At 34.7% G+C, this 26,537-nt stretch overlaps 1 protein-coding gene across 3 annotated transcripts in view; it reads right to left on the minus strand.

The window, feature by feature from the left end:
• The window catches only part of LOC145246736 (sialin-like), a 254,509-nt gene that overhangs the window by 162,591 nt on the left and 65,381 nt on the right, over window positions 1-26,537 (minus strand). Inside the window, exon 1 of one of the 3 annotated variants that reach the window (XM_080108494.1) lies at window positions 1,015-1,169. The exons of the other annotated variants lie outside the window; for them this stretch is intronic. The gene's annotated coding sequence lies outside the window, so the exon portion shown is untranslated. Of the gene's footprint in view, window positions 1-1,014; window positions 1,170-26,537 lie in introns of those variants that run through there. 3 annotated transcript variants of the gene reach the window in all.

The following is a 26,537-nucleotide window of genomic DNA, read 5'->3' on the forward strand; positions in this document are numbered from 1 at the left end:
TTTTTTTTTTCAAAAGAAATATTGGTACTAATCCAGAACGTGACCTAAAGTTGCATCGGCATCTTCCGGTAGTTTACCGTAAGCTGCTAGAAAAACACATGGAAAAAGTCGACGCGAATATTCAATCAGCTGGCAACAGACTATGTTTTTATTAATAAGAAAAAAAACCACACTTACCTGATAATATTCTTGAAAAAAAAATATTTTCGATCACAGTTGTTTTCATGCAAAAATTTGTTTTTATCATTAGAAAAAAAAAAAAAAAAAAGGGATGCTTCTGCGTTTATCAACCCACAATTTCCAAAAAGTTGGCTCGGTCTCGCTCGGTAGCTAACGAAAATAACCGGAAAAGGTTGAGTGAGCGTTCTCCATTTTTTTTACGAACGCGTTGTCTGTTTTTTTTTTTTTTTTTTTTTTTTTTTTTCCCAGCTAATACGGATCTACATTTTTTTTTTTTTTACTACGAATTTACTTTTTTTATAAATTGGAAGAAATGAAAAAAATAATTGCAATCGTTAGGTCAGGGATTTTTTTTTTTTTGCAATTTTATTTATTGTATTTCCATGTTTTTTCTATTTATCATCATAATTTTCTCGTGGCAGTTTTTCAGTTATTCTCGCCAATGATCGAGCACATCCGATAAACTTCATGGATACGGCGGGCCGGTAAATGCAGAAGAACTAAAATCGAACTTGTTTTTTTTTGTTGTTTCAAGAAAAGTTTCAATAAAATAACTTATATGCTTTCAATGAAAAAAGAAAAAAAAAATGATATTCGTTCATAGTTGTTTCCATGTTTTCGTAGTAAAAATATTTTTTTTAAATATTTTTTTTCTTGAGACAAATAAGAATAATTCTTTCACCATTTATCGCAAACTGCCGAAAGATGCCGAGGCGGCCATGGACCAGGTTGTGGATCTTTAACTTCTTTCTTATTATTTTTATTTTTTCTATAAAAAATATTAGAACATTCAATTAAGTACCGTATTTTTAGATAAAAACTTTTGAAACATACCTGTGTTAATAATTTAAGGATGTATCAGACTGCTTGTGCGATTATAATTTAATATGAATAGTTCATCGGTTCTTAACGACGAATGAATTTAATCTAAATAGTTCCTCGGTTCTTAACGACGAATGACGCCATAAAAGATGAATGGCAGTTGTCCTAAAGCACTGTGACGTTCTAAAGGATGAGTGGAAGTTGTTCAAAACTGTTGACGTGTATAAAGAAACAGCAGCAGCTAGAACAGCAGGCTTCTGCTTCATCAACATGTCCAAGTTACGGTGAAAGAATAACTTTTATTCGCAATGTTGAATGGCTAGCTCACTCAAACAAAATGAATAATGAGGGGATGCTTTCTTTATTGCATATGACATAACTCAGATTGTTCACGAATCCACCCGTATGCCCGAGACTGACGTTCAGTACGCAAGTCTCCTTGACCATTTTCTTACAACCTGCGCAGAGCTATGCTCATTTTTTTTACATAGGCATCAAGGCCAAGAGGCCACTCAAGGATAAGGGTTAAAGAGTGTACAGTAGAAATTGGACAATATAGTAATCATTAGTAATGAAAATTTGGTAAATTTGATAACTTATATGGAACGGCTCATAAAGAACTTATTTACGTTAGACTTGAACACAACCATATTGTAGTCAGCCGGAAAGCAGGAAAACGGAAGACAATCCCACAGGCGTGCAGTTCTAAGAAAGAAGCTTTGTTCATGGAATCTACGTTTAGGTTTAGGCACAAATAAAGAGTGGGAGGAATCATTGATAGTGTTTACAGCTAGACGAGTGTTTCTTGTGAAAGTTTGGCGATGGGGGACCATAGATTGAAGCTCAGTCGAACACTTTCCATGAAAATAACGATACATCAGAGACAAACTCGCAACATCTCTTCTGTGAGATAGAGGTTGCAAGGAAGAGAAAAGGACATCTCCTACGAGGCTACGAAGTCTATTTTGAACTCTATCAAGGTAGGACAAGTCCTTTCTAGCAGCTCCTGCCCAGATGTGGCAACAGTATTCCATCCTTGGACGTACCTGGCTCTTATATAGATAGAGAATTGCATCAGCAGTGAGATATCTACCGGATCGATAGAAAGATCCCACCATTTTTCCAGCGGCCTTGGCAACATATTTGATGTACGTGTTCCATTTAAGATCAGGAGTAATGGTCAAGCCCAGAGGCTTGTCAAAACTTGAGGCCTCCTGAAGACGAGAGCCATTCATTTCAGTTGATGCCAGATGTGGATCAGAATGTTGATGATGTAAAGAGAGAAGCTTGGTTTTAGATGCATTAAAAGTAACCAGCCACTCCTTACCCCATTGTACTACGTAGGAGAGAGAATTGGAGAGAACTTGGTCGTTTACTGTTTGGCCTATTCCTTATTTTTTTTATTGTTTAATTATTATTAATTAATGTTATTATTGTGGGGAAAGAAGTAAAGAGAGCGAGACAGAGAGTCGAATTTACGAGGTTCTTTCGTAGAAAATATATCAACATAACAAACAAGGTTAACTCTCAATTTATAAAAGGAAAAAGATTTATTACATTTTAGGAAATATTTTCATTGAAAATAATAGTTCATTTATGAGTGAACAAAAGGGGGAAATTAGTTTGAGATTTCGAGGAAGTTTGAGTTGATAATTCAAGAGCCGTGATTTCCTCACTCAACTATATAAAATAATTTTAACTGAAAGTTTTTGAGTAGAGTTAATTAATCACTCTGGAAGGTTCATTGAAAAATGTGAGAAGTTTTAAAATATTTTCATAAACTTAATTTAAAGTGAGCATACGATAATAAAAGGGGGAATGCAAAAGTTACTTACTGTGTCTGTGTGTTCGCCTACATTGTCTGATTAGCTGACTGTTATGTTGAAAGTGTTGTCGTGTTAGATTTGAGTTGCAGACAGTAGTGATATATACCTTCCAATACTATCTCTGAATTTTTGTTAACTGGTCTTTTTTTGGAAAATACAGAGCTCTTTTAAAGATTCTCATCGGCTCCTACAGACACAGAATTTCTGACAGCCCGGAAAACTCTCTGATTGGTCAGAAAATCAAAACATTGAACCTCCAAAGCAATTCAGTAAAAAGGCGCCTCCAGGCGCATGCGGAGAAAACGGGGCACTTGAACTTCCGACAGCGAAAGAGTGAACATCGTAGCTCACAATATAACTTTCCGCCCAGTAAACGGAGCTTAAAGGTACATCGTTCACGATAAAATAGCTTTGGTTTTCGTTGTGAAGAAAAGTTTGGTAGGATATTTACATGTAAATGTAGGTTGAGAATTATATATATATATATATATATATATATATATATATATATATATATATATATATATATATATATATATATATATATAAAACGTAAAACAAAATTTACTTATTAGCGAAAAGATGAAGCATGTGCTGAAGGATTAGAAAACTTTTATTTAATTTTTCTTTGTTCTTCCGGACTTTGATTTAGTTTGTTTCTTATCAACCTCTGTATCAGAGGAAGCTACAAAAGTATCAGATACTGGAAGGGGTGGAACAAAATCTTTTGACGTTGTTGAAGAATATGCAGGCTTCAATCTATCTAAGGAAACGTTACTGTGTACATCATCAGACATTTTAATAGTAAAATATTTGCCATGACGATGTACTACTTGGAATGGACCTGTATATGGAGCTTCCATAGATTTTCGAATCCTGTCTGTTCTCAACCAGACGCTGTCACAAATTTGAAGATCCGTAGGAATGTACACAGTAGGTAAAGAATGGAGGTGTCCACTGGATAATCCGTCTGTGTCAAATTTCCGCATCTCCTCAGCTAGGGCTTTTATGTGAGCATCTGTTATATCAATGTTTGCATCCACGTACGCATCGATTAACAATCTAGGTATCTGCGCATTAGCACCCGTAACTCCAGTAAATGGTGAATAATTGGAATCGTTAGGTGTAATCCTGATACCTAGAAGAACTATAGGAAGAGCAGACAACCAAAATTCTCTTCTGGCAATAATTGCTGTCTTTAATGTTCTGTGTGCTCGCTCGATCATTCCGTTTGCTTGGGGATGGTACGAAGTCGTTCTCAGCCTGTGGAACCCTATAACTTTAGACAGTTCTGAGAACAGCTCAGACTCGAATTGGCTACCTCTGTGTGTAACGACATGGAGGGGCACACCAAATCGCCATATCCACAGATCAACAAAAGCAGTTGATACTGACGCTGCAGTTATTTCGGTCAATTGACAAGCCTCTACCCATCTCGTATTTCTATCGATGCATGTTAATAAATAACGATAGGGAGAGAAATACGGGTCTGTTTTGCTCTTGACTGGTGGTAGAGGGCAAACAATGTTAATGTGCACAATTTGAAATCTGCTGGATGGCAATTCAAACGGATGCTGGCACTTTTTGTGTGTTTGTTTATCTTTGCTTGTTGGCAATGCTGACATTCCTTGCACAATTCCTTTATTGACTTGGCCATTTTGGGCCAAAAATGTCTGGAAGTTATCATTTTAGTTGAAGCAGCAATTCCAGGGTGTGACAAGTTGTGCAAACTGTCAAAAATAGATTTCCGGAGCTTTTGTGTGACAAAAGGTCGTGGAAAAGGTAATGACACGTCACATAGGATTGTATTATGTTCATTAATCTGATACGGCTTCAGTTGATCACATAGAGTTTTCGTTTCTTCATCAGTGGTTTGGTGATTGGCCATCTCCTGTAAGTCACAAATATCAATTGTGATTGCATACGCTGGTCGCGATAAGCAATCAGCTACAATGTTCTGTGAACCTTTTATGTGTGAAATATCAGTCACTCAAGAAACAAAGGTGACGCTGTTGTCTATCGGATTTTAAAGGTGTTTGGCTTTTAAAGGCGCTGCAGAGCGGTTTATGAACTGTTAATAACAACAAGTTTCTGCCTTCCACCTGATGTTTAAAATACAAGACTGCTAAATAAGCAGCTAGCAATTCTCTGTCAAAGGTAGAATATTTTTGTTGAGTTTGTGATAACTTTTTTGAAAAGAATCCAATAGGAATTGGTTGATTGTGAATCATTTGATGAAGTGCTGCTCCAACAGCGTAACTGGAACTGTCCGTAACAAGCTGATAATTAGTAGCTTTTAAATCGGGATAAGGTAGAGCAGTTACACCTGATAAACTTGCTTTTATCCTTTCAAAGGATTCAACTTCCTCCTTTGTAAAATCTATTTTCTTAGATTTTTGATTCAACCGAATACACTCGGTGAGTGGTAAACTGATTTCACTGAAATTTGGAACTAATTTTCTGTAAAAATTTGACATGCCAAGGAATCGACGCAGTGATTTTGAATCGTTCAGTTGAGGAAATTCATTTAATTCGCGGATTTTCTTGTCACTTGGCTTAAGACCATCAACAGATATGTGAAATCCCAAAAATTCAAGTTGAAAAACATTGAAAATACATTTAGAAAGGGAAATTTTAAGGTCGTAATCACTGAGTTTCTGTAAAACAGTATCGAGGTGTTTGGAATGCTCTTCTTCACTATTTGAGAAAATAAGAATATCATCGATGTATGTAAAAATACAATCGATGTCGCGGAAAATATTGTCCATCATCCTTTAGAAAGTACTAGATGCGTTCCGCAAACCGAAAGGCATGTAATTGTACTCATATAAACCGAAGGGTGTTGTGATGGATGTTTTGCACACATCATCCGGATGGACTGGTACTAGGTGGTAAGCAGAAGATAAATCAATTTTTGAAAAAACTTTCTTACCGTGAAGTTTTGACGACAAGGAATTTATGTTTGGCACTTGGTATCGATCTGGTTTTGTTATAGTGTTTAGTAACCTGTAGTCACCTACAGGTCTATAAGTCCCATCAGATTTATTCACCATGTGCAAGGCCGAACTCCACTCTGATTTAGAGTGGGATATAATTCCGGCATTCTGGAGTTTTCTGAATTCCTCTTTTGCTATGTTGTATTTCTGGGCTGATAACTGCCTCGTTTTAGAGAAAGATGGAGGGTTACTGCCAGTTTCAATTCTATGAAACACTTTAGGTTTTGTTGCGTTGGAGTCGCGATGTGGAGAAATTAAGTTGGGATATTTTTGCAAAATTGTGTGAACAGTTGTGTCAGCAACGTTATCCGAGCATAAAGCAATGTTCATAAGTATTGGTGATGGCTGTGCGTTTGAATATCTTTTGGTTGTTTGATCAATCAATTTGTTATTTGTGCAATCAACCATCAATCCAAAATGATTCAGAAAATCATAACCTAGGAGAGGTCTGGTAGTTTCTGCAATGAGAAAGGTCCAAGTGAAATCACGCCTCAAGTAATGAAGTGCCAGGTTTAATACTGCTTGACCGGAACATTCAATGTTCTGACCGTTAGCTGACACAATTGAGATGTTTGTTGGGTATATAACTATACCGCTTATATATTTTCTTGGGATTACAGATATTGCAGTTCCCGTATCCACAACGAAATTCAATTTTATAGCTCCTAACCGTGCGGCTACTTCAAGAAGCGGCGAAGATGTGGAAGCTATCACGCTTCGCCGGGTTAGTTTTCCGATGTTTTACTAAAAGCAGGGGAGTCAGGACGAGAACTGGGTTGCATTTGCACATTCCGTTTGTCTGGCCATTTACACCATGGTTTGCAATATTTTGCACGTTCGGCAAAATATAGATGTGAACGGCAGATTTTGGGTCTCTGATCCTTGTTAAAAGGACGACTTCCATTTGGACAATTATATGATTTTTGTGACGGATTACTTTTTCTTTGAGATCCGTCATCACTCTGGTTACGATGGTTTTGGTTCCATGATATCTGTTGTATTTGCGTGGCTTCCTGTCTATTAAAATATAACAGCAGATCATCGGACCTTTTTTCCAAGTCTTTCCAGATCGAGATCAATTTGTGCTGCTACCACGGGTTTGATCAAATGAGGTAGGGCCTGGATGAACTTATGTCGGACAATGTCTTCTCCAACACCAATTCTACCTGCTAACGACATGAGTTCGTTCAAATAAATCGAAGGACGTCCTGTCATGATTGAAGATGACATTAGTTTGTCCAGCATTTCAGGCTTTGATTTTTCATACTGGTTAATCACAGCATCTTTTAACTTATCAGAGTCTTTTGATTCCAGTATGTTGTTTTGTAATTTTCCAACTATATCCGTTGGTAGTGACGCGAGAATATGGTAAAATTTTTGTCTTGGTTGTTTAATGTTCATAATACTGAACTGGGCTTCCATTATTGAAAACCAAGCTAGTACATTTGAATCAATAAATGCCGGAGTTTTCATCGCTATTACTGCACTGGTTTATCTTGTTTGCTGCCATGTCGACTTCGTTTTCTGCCATTTTAGTTTTCCTTTTTTTTATACACACTTTTGCTGTGTGTTGTCTTTTATAATTTTGTTATGAAGATAGGTTTTTATGTTAAAAAAAAAAAATTTTTTTGTGAAAATGTGTTTTTGTTTCAAAAGAATAATTTTTTTTGTTTGAAATATTTTGTTTGTTTTCAAGAAGAAAAGGAATATATTTGTAGGATTGTATTTTTGTTAGAAAATTAATTTTTTTTTTTTGAAAAGTAGATTTTTATATTCAGAAGGATTTGTTTTATCGTTTTCATAAAAAAATATTTTCCTTTTTATTTTTGTTGTTAAATTTCCGTAGTTTTTCGCGACCTTGGTGAAATTGTTTCTTGAGTTTTTATTTACTTTTGTTGAAATTCACATCAAAAGTTGGTTATTTGAAGTATTAGAAGGCATTTTTTTTTGTTTTTTTTGTTTGTTGTTGGTCCGTGGTGAATTTGTAGTGAAATTATTTCTTGGGTTGTTTTCATTTTGTTTGGTTTCGTTAAAATGCACATCAAAAGATGGGTTACTTGAAGCATCAGAAGGTAGCTTTTTTTTTTTTATAGAATTGTTTGCGTGTTCAAAATAATCACGTCGGTGGGTCGCCAGATTGGCCTATTCCTTATTTTTTTATTGTTTAATTATTATTAATTAATGTTATTATTGTGGGAAAAGAAGTAAAGAGAGCGAGACAGACAGTCGAATTTATGAGGTTCTTTCGTAGAAAATATATCAACATAACAAACAAGGTTAACTCTCAATTTATAAAAGGAAAAAGATTTATCACATTTTAGGAAATATTTTCATTGAAAATAATAGTTTATTTATGAGTGAACAAAAAGGGGAAATTAGTTTGAGATTTCGAGGAAGTTTGAGTTGATAATTCAAGAGCCGTGATTAGTTCACGGGTCTGTAAATCGTAAAGAAAACTTCCTCACTCAACTATATAAAATAATTTTCACTGAAAGATTTTGAGTAGAGTTAATCACTTTGGAAGGTTCATTGAAAAATGTGAGAAGTTTTAAAATATTTTCATAAACTTAATTCCAAGTGAGCATACGATAATAAAAGGGGGAATGCAAAAGTTACTTACTGTGTCTGTGTGTTCGCCTACATTGTCTGATTAGCTGACTGCTATGTTCAAAGTGTTGTCGTGTTAGATTTGAGTTGCAGACAGTAGTGATATATACCTTCCAATACTATCTCTGAATTTTTGTTAACTGGTCTTTTTTTGGAAAATACAGAGCTCTTTTAAAGATTCTCATCGGCTCCCACAGACACAGAATTTCCGACAGCCCGGAAAACTCTCTGATTAGTCAGAAAATCAAAACATTGAACCTCCAAAGCAATTCAGTAAAAAGGCGCCTCCAGCCGCATGCGCAGAAAACGTCTCGGGGCACTTGAACTTCCGGCAGCGAAAGAGTGAACATCATAGCTCACCATAACTGTCTTAGATGTGCTACCATAAATGGTAGTGTCGTCAGCATAAATGTCTACAAATGATGTAAGGATGTGATTTGGAAGATCATTAATGTAGATCAGGAAAAGAGTTGGGCCCAGGATGGACCTCGTAGGGACACCGGCATTAATACTGTGAGCTTCTGATTTTTGCCCCTCAACTACTACTCTTATGAACCTATCAGAAGAAATGATTTAATAATTAAAAAGACATTTCCAGCTATACCATAGCTGGAGATCTTGTGAAGTAAACCTTTATGCCATACCCTATCAAAGGCCTTAGATATGTCAAGAGCAATTGCCCTAAAAAGGTTGCCTCCGTCGAGAGATTTGCTAATCCTATGAGATATAACTGTAAGCACATCTGCTGTAGATCTAGCAGAACGGAAACCATATTGAGTGAGCTCATCCTCAGTTTTGTCTGTACTGGGATCTTCCAACAACTCGGTTGTCTCAGTTTAAATAAAAACAAAATGTAATTAGTCATCAAATATACCCCTATATCGTACAGTATATCGATACTCTATGGCTGACTGGGATAGCTTTCGTATATTTATATCAGATATTCCTCTCCACTTTATGTTTTAAATGAACGTATCCTCTATAGTATCAAACCCGACTGAATGGTTAATTATCGGTACACACCGATTCATGCCTTCCAAGAAATTCCAGCAAAAATGTAACAGTCAGACGTAGTCCACTCCAGAATGTGCCGCTGCCATTACACACAGAAACCACTATCTCCACTGCTTTCAGCGAAATTCGAACAGCCAGGAACCACTGCAATATAGAATGCGAGAGAGTTGTATGCTCAGTTCGTCAAGTCCAAAGTAGCTGATCAGCGACTTGGTTCTCATGAGTTTTGGCGAATAGCAAACAGGGTCCTGAACCGAAGCGTGTACTTTTTCACAACTATCATCAATGGACCTGAGCTAATCTCATCAGCATTACACAAAGCCAAACTCTTTGCCAATGACTTTGCAGCAAATTCTACCGTGTGCGACTAGAGCTGCCTACTTCTCGTGTTTCTTCCTTTGTCTAAAGACACGCTATGCGACATATAAATAACTATGCGTGATATTGCCAAGCTTATTAAAAATCTCGATCCCAATAAAGCAACTGACCTCGATGGCATTCCAATTATAGTGCTCAAAAAGCGCCAACCAGAACTAGCCCTTATACTTAGAAAACTGTTTAAAAAATACTAGCTCTTTTCGGACGTTTCAAAAGGCAAGCCATTTTAGGATGTTTCAAAATACTAGCCCTTTTAGGACGTTTCAAAATACAAGCTGTTTAAGGAAGTTTCAAAATACAAGAATGTTTCTAAATACGAGCTTTTTTAGGATGTTTCAAAATACAAGCCCCTTTTAGGATGTTTCAAGATACAAGCTCTTTTACATTTTTTCAAAATACAAGCCCTTTTCGGATGTTTCAAGATACCAAACCTTTTAATATGTTTAAAATACAAGCCCTTTTAGGATGTTTCAAAATACGAGACGTTTTAGGATATATAAAAATACAAGCCCTTTTAAGATGTTTCAAGATACAAGCCCTTTTAGTATATTTCAAAATACGAGCCTTTTTAGGATGCTTAACAATACAAGGCCTTTAAGGATGTTTCAAAATATGAGTCCTCCTAGAATGTTTCAAAATACAAGCCCTTTTAGGGTGTTTCAAAATACAGACCCTTTACGATGCTTTAAAATACTAGCACTTTTAGGATGTTTCAAAATACGGGCTCTTTTAGGATGTTGCAAGCTACAAACCTTTTAGGATGTTTCAAAATACAACCCCCTTTTAAGATGTTTCTAAATACAAGCTGTTTTAGGATGTTTCAAGATACAGACCCTTTTAGAATGTTTTTTTAAATACAAGCCCTTTTAGGATGTTTCAAAATATAAGCCCTTTTAGGATATTTATTAATACGAGCTCTTTTAGGATATTTTAAAATACGAACCCTTTTAGGATGTTAAATAATACAAACCCTTTTATGATGTTTCAAAATACAAGCCCTTCTAGAATGTTTCAAAATACAAGCCCTTTTAGGATGTTTCAAAATACGAACCCTTTTAGGATGTTTCAAAATACGAACCCTTTTAGGATGTTCCAAAATAAAGTCCGTTTAGGATGTTTCAAAATACAAGCCCGTTTAGGATTTTTCAAAATACAAGCTCTTTTAGGGTGTTTCAAAATACAAGCTCTTTTAGGGTGTTTCAAAATACAAACCCGTTACGATGCTTTAAAATACTAACACTTTTAGGATGTTTTAAAATAAAAGTCATTTTAGGATTTTGAAAAATACAAAACCTTTCATGATGTTTCCAAATTCAAGCCCTTTTATGATATTTAAAAATACAAGCTCTTTTAGGATGATTCAAAATACGAATCATTTTAGGATGTTCCAAAATACTAGGCCCTTTCGGATTTTTCTAAATACAAACCTCTTTAATATATTTCAAAATACAAAACTTTTAGGATGTTTCAAAATACGAGTCATTTTTGGATGTTTAAAAATACAAACCCTTTTAGGATATTTCAAAATACAGTCCCTTTTAGGATGTTTCAAAATAAAAGCCCGTTTAGGATGTTTCAAAATACGAACCTTTCAGTATATTTTAAAATACAAGCCCTTTTAGGATGTTTCAAAATACGGGCTCTTTTAGGATGTTGCAAGCTACAAACCTTTTAGGATGTTTCAAAATACAACCCCCTTTTAAGATGTTTCTATATACAATCTGTTTTAGAATGTTTCAAGATACAGACCCTTTTAGGATGTTTTTAAATACACGTCCTTTAAGGATGTTTCAAAATACAAAACCCTTTTTGGATGTTTCATGATACAAGCCCTTTTAGGATGTTTCAAAATACAAGCCATTTTAGGATATTTATTAATACGAGCCCTTTTAGGATATTTTAAAATACGAACCCTTTTAGGATGTTAATACAAACCCTTTTATGACGTTTCAAAATACAAGCCCTGCTTGAATGTTTCAAAATACAAGCCCTTTTAGGATGTTTCAAAATACGAACCCTTTTAGGATGTTCCAAAATACAAGCCCTTTTAGGATGTTCCAAAATACAAGCCCGTTTAGGATATTTCAAAATACAAGCCTTTTTAGGGTGTTTAAAAATACAAACCCTTTTAGAATGTTTTAAGTTACAAGCTCTTTAACAAATTTTTAAAATACAAGCCCTTTTCGAATGTTTCAAGATACAAGACCTTTAAATATGTTTTAAATACAAGCCCTTTTAGGATGTTTCAAAATACTAGCCCTTTTAGGATATTTAAAAATACATATCCTTTTAGGATGTTTCAAGATACAAGCCCGTTTAGGATATTTCAAAATACGAGCCTTTTTACGATGCCTAACAATACAAGGCCTTTAAGGATGTTTCAAAATACGAGCCCTCCTAGAATGTTTCAAAATACAAGCCCGTTTGGGATGTTTCAAAATACAAGCCCTTTTAGGATGTTTTGAAATAGGAGCCCTTCTAGAATGTATCAAAATACAAGCCCTTTTAGGATGTTTTGAAATAGGAGCCCTTCTAGAATGTATCAAAATAAAAGCCCTTTTAGGATGTTTTGAAATAGGAGCCCTTCTAGAATGTATCAAAATAAAAGCCCTTTTAGGATGTTTTAAAATATGAGCCTTTTTAGGATGATTCCAAATACGACTCCTTTTAGGGTGCTTCAAATGCTAGCCCTTTTCGGATGTTTCAAGATACAAGCGCTTTTATGATGTTTCCAAATACCAGCACTTTTAGGATCTTTCGAAATGCAAGTTCTTTTTATGGTGTTTCAAAATACAAGCTCTTTTAGGATGTTTCAAAATACGAGCCATTTTAGGATGTTTCGAAATACTAGGCCCTTTCAGATGTATGAAAATACAGGCTCTTTTCGGATGTTTCAAAATACGAGCGCTTTTAGGATGTTTCAAAATACTAGCCCTTTTAGGATGCTTCAGAATACAAGCCCTTTTAGGATGTTTCAAAATACGATCTGTTTTAGGATGCTTCAAAATACAAGCCATTTTAGGATGTTTCAAAGTACGAGCCCTTTTAGGATGTTTCAAAATACAAACCCTTTTAGGATGTTTCAAAATACTAGCCCTTTTAGAATGTTTCAAAACTAAATGATATGAATTTGAAGAAAAAATATGAGGAACATTTGAACATCTTTTAAACCCTTAAACATCGATTGAGGATTTATATTTCAAGAAGGCAACAAATGCTTTTACACTGGAAATAGTAGGAGAAACATGTTGAGTGAAAGTCAGCTGAATTATTCACTCGTGAAAAGCAAATTCCTCGGATGATTACTAGATAAAATTCATAACAGCAAAAGCGTTAACTATTAAATTGTTGTATAATCACTGCGGTCGGTTTTTCAATATGCTTTTCAGTCTATATATTTTCTAAATCGATCTTTGTCGCTGATCTACGATATATACACCTGACTGCGAATAAAACACAACAGCTGGTTAATAAAAATATTTTGCTTATTCCACACTGACAACAGTTTTCGATTTAATATGACGGGTGTCGACATCAGTGAAAGCGCGTGGTTGGGGTGTGGTGCGGATGTTTTGACAGTGAAGAAAATATGTCAGCTTGTCCTTGCTCTATGACAAATTCTCACTTGCTTCTCTTGTGCCGATTTATATAAACATTCTTTCATCCTGGGATGTTTAATATTTCCCATTGTCTCGACCTGAGCTTCACTTAAACAAAGGTTTGGCTAACCTTAGCACTTTTTGGTGAATGTGTTGAATTGATAGTTGAGCTAATCTTAACACACGAGTGCTTGAAGTATATTTTAAAACAATGTTATTTAATTTTTCTTATGTATTCTTATCTTAAAATAATGTTTATTTTGTGTGTACAGTTGTTTTTTTATTTCACTTCTACAGTTTAATAAGTTTGGAGGGGTCTTAAAGTTGAGATTTCAAAATTTTCATTTAGACATACTCTACACGGGTCATCTAAAGGTTACATGGGGGGGGGCAGCTCCCGATAATTAAAAGACAACGTATATAAGTTTGAAAAGAATATTTGTTTAAAGGAAAAGGTTTGGAATCGAACCGGGTATTCAAAAGTTAAAAGTGAATACATTTTGCAATCACAGGAATTTAGGAATTGTTTATTGTGTTTAGAAATAATTATGAACCAGAGGCCAGAGTTAGAACAATGAAAAATAAAAACAGAGCGTGTTAGATAAATATGGATATGTAAAATTCACGTAGCTGGGGCACGTTTTGACGACAGAGAGAACGAAGTTTCCAATATATTCGGAGAGTCAGTCAGTCAGGGGAGAGTTGGGGCAGAGTCGAGTTCGGAGTCAGAGAGGAGAGTTCAGTTAGCTGAAAGCCTTTTGAAAGCGAAGAGGGGGGGGAGATAAGAAAATGTAGAATTTAAAAGGCATTGAATCCCTAATCATATCATCCAGCTGCTATAAATAAAGATTTATAAGTCTTCATTTTGTCATCTTTCAACCATAAAAGGTAACGTGATTTTGTCTATCATATTTGTAGATGAACTTTGTGTAACACCCTTCTAAAGTTTTAACTGTCCCCACCATCACAAGTAATTCATTTCTCCCTGTTTAAAAGAACTGTATTTCACGTCTCCTTCCTTAATAATGTTAACAGTATCCCTCTTTCAATAATATGTTCATCCTCCTATGTGTGATAAGAACTGTCTCCGCCTCTCTCTTCACCTATATATAAGCTTCTATAAATAACAACGAAGTCCCCAAGAATTGTCATCGTCACTGTCGTAGTCGTCGCAGTGTATCATCCCCCATTATGTCTCATGGTCTGTTATATGCCTCCCACTATAATGTTAACGGAATCCGCCTTCAATAACGAATGTTCATCACCTAATGTGTACTATAAACTGTCATCATCGTCCTCGTCGCCGTTGTGTAACGTGTTACATAAATATTGCCTCCTCTGTATAAATGACCTTCTTCATTATTTGACACTGATATATGTCAACAGACTTCGATATGTACCCGATTATATAATGTAAATTTCTACACGCACTGGCCTGTTGTATTATTTCCCACTCAACATTTGTTGAGTTCCGCTTTCTTTAATCTGCCAGTAGTGGGTTGCTAATACTGTTTTAGTCTGCATTTTGTTATTGGATGAGCTTTTATGGTCATAATATCTGATTTTAAAATCTAGGGAGGTCATATCTGCGTACTATTTGTTATTCGAGAGTTCTTCGCTAAATTTATTTTGTAGCAGACAAAATACATGAGTTCTATGATTACAATTTTTCTGTTAATTATTAACTTTCTTATTTCTATTTATAGTGGCGCAGGTTATCTCAATATTCCATAAGAATCTTTCACTTAGTGATACAAGCACCAAGTGAAAGATTGTTTCAGCATTATGCCCCTCTATTGGGTGGTTTAGGTGATTGCATTTTAGCCTTATGTAGATGAAACACTGAAGGTTCTGTGTACCTTAATTTTCACATATTTTCATAACTTACTATGCATATAACAAGCACTGACTCAACGGGTTACAAGTCGCCTTGTAGACCATAAAACTGGAAAATGAATGATTACTCGAATGCAATCATATTTCGATTTCAGACCCCAGTATAAAGTAGTGTTGAGACGATTAATCGGAATCAGCATCGGGAATCGAAAAACTTTTGGAAGTATCGGAATCCGAAAAAAAAAAAAAGAATTGTTTCTATTTTCCGATGTCAAAAACGATTCTTTTCGTTGATTTTATTTCTTTGCTTAGAATTGTTAGGGAGAATCCACATGAACAGAATTCGAAGTATTTCATACCCAAGGAACATCGAATATCCAGAAAAGCGTAGAGTAAGTAGAAGAGCCGAAAATGAAGAATTATCAGTTAAAAGGATTTCGAGGTTTTAGTCGAAAAGTGTCGTTCTGCTTTCATGCCTGTGGACTGGAATACGTACTGATTCGTAAGACTTCCAAACTGTCGTTATATTTAGAAATCCACAAATGCGTTGTATGCTGAGTTCTCTCTTCATATTTGTATGTATAAATATAGTTTCGTAAATAAAAGTTACATATTCACCTTGAACATTTTATATTTGTCTGTAGAAAAAGTATCAGATACACCATTAATTCACACTGACGAAGCTACTGATTAATAGACTAGACGAAATGTTATCGATTATATGTTTTTTATGCGATTTTGTAACTTTTTCTTTGGAGTTCAACACTTTTGGAAGAAGAGAGGGCGAAGTTATTACTTTCATCAAACAAGTGTTCCTGATAAAATCAGCTGATCTGACTTTCGATCGATGTGAAAAACTGCTGGCAAATACCGATGCCTCAATCCTTTCTTTTTATATACAAGCCAGAATTTCTTTACTTCTTTGGCCGATATAGCCTCGTAACTAAAAGTTACATATAGAATTTCACTTTATACTGTTTTAATCGCTTACAGGCACGTGCTTAAAAAATAATTAAAAAGAAATTTGGTTCGATTTCACCGATTTGTATATTTTGTCCGGTCAGTAGTCTTTCTTTCTTAATAAAGGGCGAGGCAGATTTTGAACAGAGAAAAATAGTTTTTGTAGTAAGGATTCTGGAACGAAAGAACGTATTCACCTGGTGCTGATATCGCAAATCTCTTCGAACTTGGCGTCAGGAACAAATATTTTTGACAATTTACAGAATGTGAACATGTTATTACATTTTTTTTTTATGCAATTGCTGGTCGTGATTTTCCTCTTCCACAAATCACTTATAGTTCACACACATTTTCAAGAGAAGAACATTTATACCACAGGATATAGTGTTTGTCGAGGCATTGTCAATTACTTTTTTTTTTTGATGAACCAGGCATCTGATGAAAAGTGTAATCAGTAATTATGGTCTCAAGTTTCATATGGGGATTATTTATCAATGTTTAACTTGAACACACCCAGCTACGGTTTGTGCCCCGTATATATTTAGAAAGTCCCCAGTTTCAACGAATGTAAAAAAAAAAAAAAAAAAAAAAATGGTGGACGGTTGTATAAGCTGCGAATTCACGTCCAAATGTGTTGTATTTTGTCTCAGTTGGAGAGAACTTTTTGAAAAATAATTAAATTGGCCACCAATGTACGTTGGCCTTCTTCTGATAGAAGAGGCGTTAACTGCAACACACAATTCTTTACCTGACGCAGCATGTGATAACTAATTTTGTATGAGATAATGTATGAGATAATTATTGTGAAAGCTGTTAACGCAAGCCCAGACAGGACTAACATGCCGCAATTTTTTTTTTACATTAGTTAACACGACTGAGAATGGTGTCACATTCTGAACACAACTGGGCAGAAATCTAATTTACATTGTTATTGATAATGCTTATACATTCATTCATTTAAAAAAAATATTTCCTATGTTTGAATTCATGTTTTAAAACATGACGTCACGCCAAAGCTATAAATATTTTGTGAAACGAATGTTTTATTTTCTATTCATAAGAAAGTACACAAAGCTTAGTTGGTAGGAGCTCAGACTGAAAAATCAATGCTTTGGTTTCGATTTCTCATGATGACATTATCTTTATTTGTTGAGAACTTATTATTAACTATATTATTATATACGATTTATTTTCTCGTCTGAGCACCAATCTATAGTTGCTCTCCTCCTTTGCTAAACTGTAACAAAAAACACTCTACTAGCTACATCCACACTCAACAATTTCAACCACTCTCTATCTGTGCCTAAATCCAAACGCAGATTCCATGAACAAAGATTCTTTCCTAGAACTGTTCCACTGGCCTGCTTCCAGTCCGACTACAATAGAGTAGCCTTTAAGTCCAATGTAATCATGTTCTTGTGGAGCTGTTCCCTTAAATAATTAAATTCTACCAATCTACACTATTAACGATTACTACATTACTACCTAACATTCATTAACCCTTATTCTTTAAGACCTTCAAGCCTTGAAAAATGGTGACTCCACTATAAAAAATATTAATTTGTTTTTATATAAATCGCGCCAGACAAAGTATGAAGCCAGTTGATGTTACGAACTACAAAAAAAAAAAATACTTCGAAATCAAAAACTAGTCAATTATACGTGTTAGTTGGATAGATTCCAAACCAGGAAACAGTAGTTATTCTCCCTTTGTCAGAAACATCGCTCATGGAATATGAGGACTAAAGGACAAAATAAGGGAAGCAGGATTTACGAGCCTGTTTAAAGTAAATGGAAAGATTTACATTCAACTATTTCCACAAGTTGATATTTTCAAATGGGATAAATTGACCACTAATTTTGTTTGGAAAAAAAAATGTGACTAACAAACGGCCAGATGGACAAAATCTTATTACTCAGAATCCAAGGAAATAATAATAAGTCAGCATCAGTCATTTAAAAACTATAGAAATAAACGGAAGGAATGTACATGACGAGTTTATTTTCAAATGTTATTAAATCTGGTCTTAACAAAATAGGATGAATAAATAACATGTTGGTTATTCTTTTATTTTAAACAAACTGCTCCGACTATTTTTTTTTAACTTTGACCCCAATTTTCACCCCTTAACATTTATTGGTCTGGACTCAAATCAGATTAAAAAGTTTGATCGATGTCCAAGTAACATACATCTAAAATTTAAAGTGTTTAGATCCAAAATTGGCAGAGGAGTTTGGTAGAGTTTTCAAAGGTAAAATTATTGAACTTTGATCCCTTCAAAGCTAAATTTCTGGCCGAAAACCGATTAAAAAGATTGTCCAATATCTCAATACCTCTGGTGTCAAATCTCGAGTCTGTAGACTGAAAATTGACAGTATTTAGTAGGAAAATGTACACACACAGACAGACACACAGACAATTTCACTTTTATAGATATATAGATTTACTAGCAGTTCAGCCCGGCTTCGCTCGGGCCCTATGTACTGTTCATAACTTTATGTGCGTATTTATATATTAAAAAGTGTGCATATGTACAGTAATGCCTTTCTATATAATAGACTTCCTTAACTACTATAGAGAAAAGTTAGTAGAGACTGCAGAGGTAAACATTTTTTAAACTTTGACCCCAATTTTTACCTCTTAACATTTATTGTTTTGGGCGCAAATTAAAATGTTTGACACATGTCCAGGTAACCTACATCTAAAATTTTAAGTGTTTAGACCCAAAATAGGCGGAGGAGTTTGGTAGAGTCTGTAAAGGTAAACTATTTCAACCGTGACCTGTTAGCAGCTAAACTTTCGCCAAAATCTGATTAAAAAGCTTGTTGCATGTCTGAATACCCTTTCATGTAAAATATCAAATGTTTAGACCCAAAATTGACTTTATAGTTAGAGACCGCAAATGTAAAATGTTTTGATTTGCTAAATTTTCAGAAAAACAAAACAAAAAAACAAAAAAAACAAAAAGAAGACGATTAAAAAGCTTGCCCCGTGTTTGAATACACTTTATGTAAAATTTTAAATGTTTAGACAAAAAATTGGCTGAATAAGTTGATAGAGACCGCAGAGATCAGTTTGTTAAAACTATGACCCCAATTACAACCCCTTAACATTTATTGTTTTGGGCTCAAATCAAATTATAAAGTTAGATCCATGTCCAAGTAACCTATACCTAAAATTTCAAGTGCTTAGACCCAAAATTGGCGAAGGAGTTTGGTAGAGTTCTCAAAGGTCAAATCGTTGAACTTTGATCCCTTAACAGCAAAATTTCTGTCCGAAAACTGATTACAAAGCTTCCAAAATATCAATAATCCGTATGTAAAATCTCGAGTCTGCAGACCGAAAATTGACAGAGTTATTTGGTAGGGAAGTGGAGAGAGAGAGAGAGAGAGAGGGGAGGGAGAGAGAGACAGAGAGACAGAGAGAGAGAGAGAGAGAGACAGACAGATAGACAGGCGGACATTTTCACTTTTATAGATATATAGATAGATTTATTTTGTCGTTTGCTATTTTACAAATTATTTTCACCTATGCGAACCAAACATAACTCATGGGACACACATGATATCAGTATCTCATCCATGAATAGTCTAATGCAGAGTTATCTTCTCTTGTTCATCAAAATGGTGACTTTTATCTTTACCTTTCAAAAAGAAAAAAATACTTGTTCTTAAAGTTAAAAGTCGAAAATAGTAGTCATTGTTTATGCATCAATTTATATTACTGTAGAAGCAGTCTTTTCAAATTCTAATAGCAGGTACGAATATGCTTAAAATAATAAGCCGAAACTGAGCAAAATATATTGTATTGTGGGAGAGTGAGGTTTGTAGATAAAACAAGCAAAAAAAAAAAAAAAACAACTGCGCACGTATCAGATTTTAAGGTTGAAAATCGGAATGTTGAATGTGTTTTAATTTTCCCATTTTGTGTTTTGAAGTGTGAAATTCGTTGAATATGTTAATAATAATCATTATCTTTCAGATTAGAAAAACAAAAAAAATATATATATATTTTCATTATTTTTGCGAAAAACACAACTTTTAAATCTTTGAAAAATAAATTAATATTTTTTTAGTGAACCCAATATTGTTAATATACCATTAAATAAAAATTTGAAGAATTGCTACCAAAAAAAAAAAAAAAAGAAAAAAAAAGGTCGATAAATAACTGCGCATTTTGCTCAAAATACGATAATTTCTTTGGGCAATTTCTTGTTTATTCATCTACGGTAACCCAATCATGGTACTAGATGCAGGAGTTGTTTTCAACACATACGACGCCTAGGATTCCCCAAATAGTTACCTATCTGAGACTGGCCAGCCTCATCGTTGCTTATCTTCGGGAGTTATGTAGGAAACATAATATAGCATAACCCCCCCCCACATATATATCGCTTATGAAACAAGAATTATTCCTTCACTTAAAAATACATTGCTAAATATAGTTTATTTAGTCCCTCCAGACCCCCGTACTTAATTTTAAGCTATCATTAAATTTTGTTTTTTTCATTACTTAGCTACGCAAATCTATAGAGTGACAGAAAAAGTTGGAATTATTTGAAATTCAGGTACGTATATTATCATATTGTTGCATATTCGTATAGTAATTCAGCCTAAATCTTTTTTAGACAAAAAAACCCTATAAAAAATATTTTGATGTTTTAGCGATCAAGACAAAAATGGCGATGAATGGTGTTGTTTTGGAGAATTGAACATTTAAAATTCTGTTTAAAATAGTAGAAAAAGTTTTATATTATTCTGCTTTTCATATGATAAAATTCAGGCTTTTATCTTTCTGGAAAAAAGTTGCTAAAGAATAATGGATTTTAATAGATTTTAATTCGTTTTAAAAACAACAACTACTTCTTTATTTTCCATGTTTTGGCCGTGCCTACCATAATACGCAAGTGTGGGTTGTTTGAAGTAAGTGCCGTTAAATTACGGAAACGAACTTATCTTTAAATTCCACTCGTTTACTTTTGCAGAATTTTATTACTGACGAAATCACAATTTTCCCTTATTTTGTCCTTTAGCCCTCATATTCCATGAACACAACTTTGCATTTAGGCAGAGACGCCTGTGATTGGATTAATGATAAGCATTTTTATATTTATTGATTTATCCGGAATCCTGCACAAAACCACTTCTGTGTAAACCTTTTGAAAACATTTAATTTGAACGCCGCATAAGTCACTTATAGTGAGTTATATCACTATAAGCGAACCTATTTAGCGCCTATCCACGGAGATTTAATGTGATACAAGCCTATTATAATATGTGAAAAACCCAACCCCTTTAAAATGGGTACCTTAGACTTGGACAAAATTAAACGTGTCGCAGTATATATTATAGCAAACCACTATTTTCTCATAAAGTCTGGTTTTAACGTTTCGGGTCAAAATAACTTTATACAATTTTTTTGCGGAAAAGAAAATAATGAGCTAATTTCGCAAAATCAGATGATTGATGGAATTATGGTCAGTGAAAAGCCCTTTTAAATTTCTAACAACTGGGAATTTATATGATCATTTATTTCAACGAATAAAAGAAAACTTAAAACAATGACTAAACAAGAATAAAGGTATGTTGTAAGTCCGTATACTTTCACCTGAGAAATGTAAGGAGAGGCCAAAGTATTATCTGCGCCCTACTTTTAGTATTATATGAAATATTTCTGAAATTATGCCATTGAAACTTTGATAACTCACAAACTATTTTCTGATTAGACTGAAATTTTGCATGGTGTTTAATTTCATTAATAAAAATCGCTTCGTACAAACGTAAAGCCACTTGATATAGGGAGCTAACAAGGACAAAAGATGATTACCCAAAAGACTGGAGATGCCTATTGACTTTAGTCTTGAAACTACCAAGATTATAGATAGGAGGAAAACAGTCAGCAGACATAGAGTTCCACAATCCCAAAATACTGATATAAAAAAAGCATGAAATCTATAAATCAAATTTGAAAGAATTGGAAATTGAAATTCCGTCAAATTTTCGATGTTGATACGCTTCAATTTCAAGGTTATATAAGATGAGAGACTTCATTGGTTACAATATGGACCAAGTAGCGAGTGTCTACGATGTACAATACATCTCTATTGTGGCCTTGACCTTCGATCTAGATATCACAATATTAAATCATTTTTAAATTAGATCAAAGGTGATGATTGGTCAAGCGATGTGGACGCTAGACTGTATAAAAACAAAAAGTGACAAACAAACTCGAGCGAAAACATCACCCCCTTAGCAGAGTTAGAAAGAAAAAGACGAGGAAGGATTGTTATCTTGATAAGTACCGAATCTTTTATATATAAAAATTTTTTTTTTTTTTTTTTTTTACACAGTGATCACCACTTATCAAGGCCCGGAAGCCACTCAGGGATAAGGGTTATTGCAAGTACATTACGTTAGTGTGGATATTTGATGGAGTGTTTACTTAAGGGGGCGGTTCATTAGGAATTTGTTAACATTAGACTTGAAGACATCCAAGTTGTAGTCCGGAGGGAAGCAGGCAGACGGAACAGAGTTCCACAGGCGTGCAGTTCTAAGAAAGAAGCTTTGTTCATGGAATCCGCGTTTTGATTTAGGCACAGATATAGAGTGGGGGAAATTTTTCACAGTGGATTCAGCGAGACGGGTGTTTTTCGTGAAAGATTGGCGAGGGGGGACCAGGGATTGGAGTTCAGACGAGCACCTGCCATGAAAATAACGATAAAACAAGGATAGGCTCGCAACGTCTCTTCTGTGAGAGAGGGGTTGCAGGGTAGAGAAAAGGGCATCCCCCACTAAGCCACGAAGTCTATTTTGTACTCTGTCAAGGCATGATAGGCTGTTTTTAGCAGCTCCTGCCCAGATATGGCAACAGTATTCCATCCTTGGACGTATTTGGCTTTTATATAGATAGAGAATTGCATCAGTAGTGAGATATCTTCTGGAGCGGTAGAAGGATCCCACTATCTTTCCAGCGACCTTGGCAACAGACTTGATGTACGTGTTCCATTTCAGATCAGGAGTAAAGGTCAAACCCAGAAGCTTGTCAAAACACGGGGCCTCACCCAGACGAGAGCCATCCATCACAATTGATGCCAGCTGGGGATCAGAGCGTTGATGATGTAAGGATAGGAGTTTGGTTTTGGATGCATTAAAGGTAACTAGCCACATCTTCCCCCACTGAACCACGCGCTCGAGATCAGAGGAGAGAGAATCAGAGAGAACTTTGTCATTTACAGCCTTTGATGTGTTGCTGTAGATGGTCGTGTCATCAGCATAGATGTCAACTAATGATTTAAGTATGTGTTTAGGGAGGTCATTGATGTAGATCAGGAAGAGAGTTGGGCCCAGGATTGACCCCTGAGGGACCCCAGCATTTATATTGCAGGCCTCCGATTTTTGTCCATCTACAACTACTCTTATAAGCCTATCGGAGAGAAATGATTTAATGATTGAGAAAACATTTCCAGTTATACCGTTGCTGGAAATCTTGTGAAGTAGACTCTTGTTTTTTTTTAAACAGTAATGAAAAAATTAGAGCCTGTGTTGATCTGATCTAAACTTAAATTCTGCATGACATCAATTCTTAAAAATTGCTTCGATGTAAAATTTGACGGAAAAAGAATTCTTTGAATACATTTTGAAAATGTAAATGTAATATGTTAGGGTGCACCGATAAAAATAGTTTGCTTACATGAAGTCCGTAAGTGTCAGGTTATAGGCAAGAAAGAACCCAGTAAAACAAATTAAAAAAAAAAAAAAAAAATCTTGATGCAAGATAGAGGCTGACTGGGACGAGCGCCTATTATTTATGTTCTTAATCTGTTATAGCGTGTCTTAAGTAATTGAAGGATGCAAAGGAAATAACGTAATGTAACTTGATCATGTGAGTGGTGTGAAAGGAATTAATTCCCAGAAGGTGAAAGGGTTTGCTACCTTTTGTATGAGACTACGTCATAGGGAGAGGCATTTTGTTCGGATTAAATGTAACAATTTTTGAACGTGGATGAAATGTATGAATGGTTTTGCGGAAATCGCTCCTTACATAATATATTTTTATATGTATATTCTACTTGGATAAATGTATTTTATATATATATATATATATATATATATATATATATATATATATATATATATATATATATATACTTAAAGTTTACGCATAAATTTATACTTTCGTATGTTAATTTTATGTGAGTAAATGAAGTAGTTATATATATATATATATATATATATATATACACTTAAAGTTTACGCATAAATTTATACTTTCGTATATTAATTTTATGTGAGTAAATGAAGTAGTTATATATATATATATATATATATATATACTTCATTTACTCACATAAAATTAATATACGAAAGTATAAATTTATGCGTAAACTTTAAGTATTTACTTAAAAAGTGCTCAATACGTAGGTAGAGCTAGTTAGTAATTTATAAAATATATATGGCGGTTAAGCTACACTGAATATTCCGCGTATATATTTTATAAATTACTATATATATATATTAAAAACTTTGACTCATGTAAAAATTTAAAGTGTTTAGACCCAAAATTGGCGAAAGCCGATTAAAAAGATTTTCCCAAATCTCAGTACCCCTTATATCAAATCTCGAGTCTGTATACTGAAAGTTGACAGAATAATTTGGTAGGGAAAGTCATCTCATGAAGATATGAAGATGGGCCAGTCATTAGGGTCTGTGTAGCAAGAAGAAAATCATACCTGAGATATTGGATCTGGGTGTGGCTCCTTTCTTTTCTCAAGATGATCTCTTCACCCTGGTGGCATTCTGGTGGGAATCTTCATCTCTTTGTCCCCAGGGCCGCCTTTCGACTTAAGACATTTATGAAGGCATTCATGGCAGACACAAGAAAAACGATACGCGACACAATTGTAATATACATAAGGTATAACTAACTATTTTATTTTACAAAATATATATTACAATACATATTACAATTAATTTTTACATTTAAAACTGGACAATAGGCTTTTCAAAGCTAACTACCCTGACTAGTGTTTAGGGAGGGGGTGGCTCCCCTCATTTACGGAGAGACAGAATATGCGTCCTCACATCATGGTGGTCGTGCAGGAAAGAGACAGAAAGATAGAAAGGGAATTATGGGAAGGGATTTCTTTGTATCTCTACGCACATGGCCAAATAACCACCCGGTCATGCTGCGGAGTTTGTTAGAAACAGGGGCACAAAGAAATAGTGCCACATCCCTCCCTATGCAATCCGAAATTTATGAGTATTCATAAATTTCAGAAGTCCCTAATTTTCCGTGAATGGTGCGTCAACCGGCCATCAGCAATCAATGTCCCCATACTCTACGTTCCATCAGGAACTCAGTGAAGCAAGTTATTTTTTTCCACCAGGCTCCTGGTTGACTGGTATACTGCTTCAAATACCAGAGAGGGTTATCATCCTCTCCCTCCATCGAGGCAATGACCTCATGATTTCAGTTACTGGATTTACACTTTCTTAAGCAACCAGGATAATTTTTTTTAACAAAGCCGGATTTTACGTGAGTTCATCACGCCGACCTATACGTATTTGACTAAGCCGGATTCTACGTGAGTTTATCACGCCGACCTATACGTTTTTTAATTTAGTCTGCATAACATTATTTCCGTAACTGGATTTACGCTCCAGTATAATGTATTTTAACCAAGTCGGAGTTACGTGACCTCATCACGCCGACCTATATGTATTTCAAGTTATTACTTCAGTTACTGGAATTACGCTCTCTTCAGCAACCGGTATAATGTATTTTAAATAAGTCGAGGTTACGTGACCTCATCACGCCGACCTATATGGATTTAGTAAAACCTCGGTCTTCAGCGGTTCTAACCCGATTAAATTCTGTCAGAGCAAGGAGTCTGTCGCCGAACGACTAATAAAAACTATGCACCACGGAATATTTATTAATTATATAAAGAATTAATTAAGAAGGGCACTCAGCCTTTATGAGTTGGAATACTCAATTAGGGCAAAAAAATTAAAAAATAAACAATTCAGAAACCTGGTATACATTAAATCAAATAGGGTGTTGACGATATTTTTTCTTAAAAAAGAAAACATTTTTAAAAAATCATTTCAGAGCACCTCGGTCACAATTAGAATTTGTTTACACAATGCAAACGCATTTCAGTTATTACATTCATAATTAATTTTTTCCCAAATTTCAGGGTACATTTAAAAAGTATGTGTATTTTTCCAAAACTTGATCTACAAAAGATCATTAAAATTTAATTCCAAAATTTAAAAATTATTTCAAGTATTTTGGTTCATCGTTAAAATCAATTTAT

The sequence above is a fragment of the Euprymna scolopes genome, chromosome 24, assembly GCF_053919585.1.
Source record: "Euprymna scolopes isolate OS-2025 chromosome 24, ASM5391958v1, whole genome shotgun sequence".
NCBI lineage: Eukaryota > Metazoa > Mollusca > Cephalopoda > Sepiida > Sepiolidae > Euprymna > Euprymna scolopes.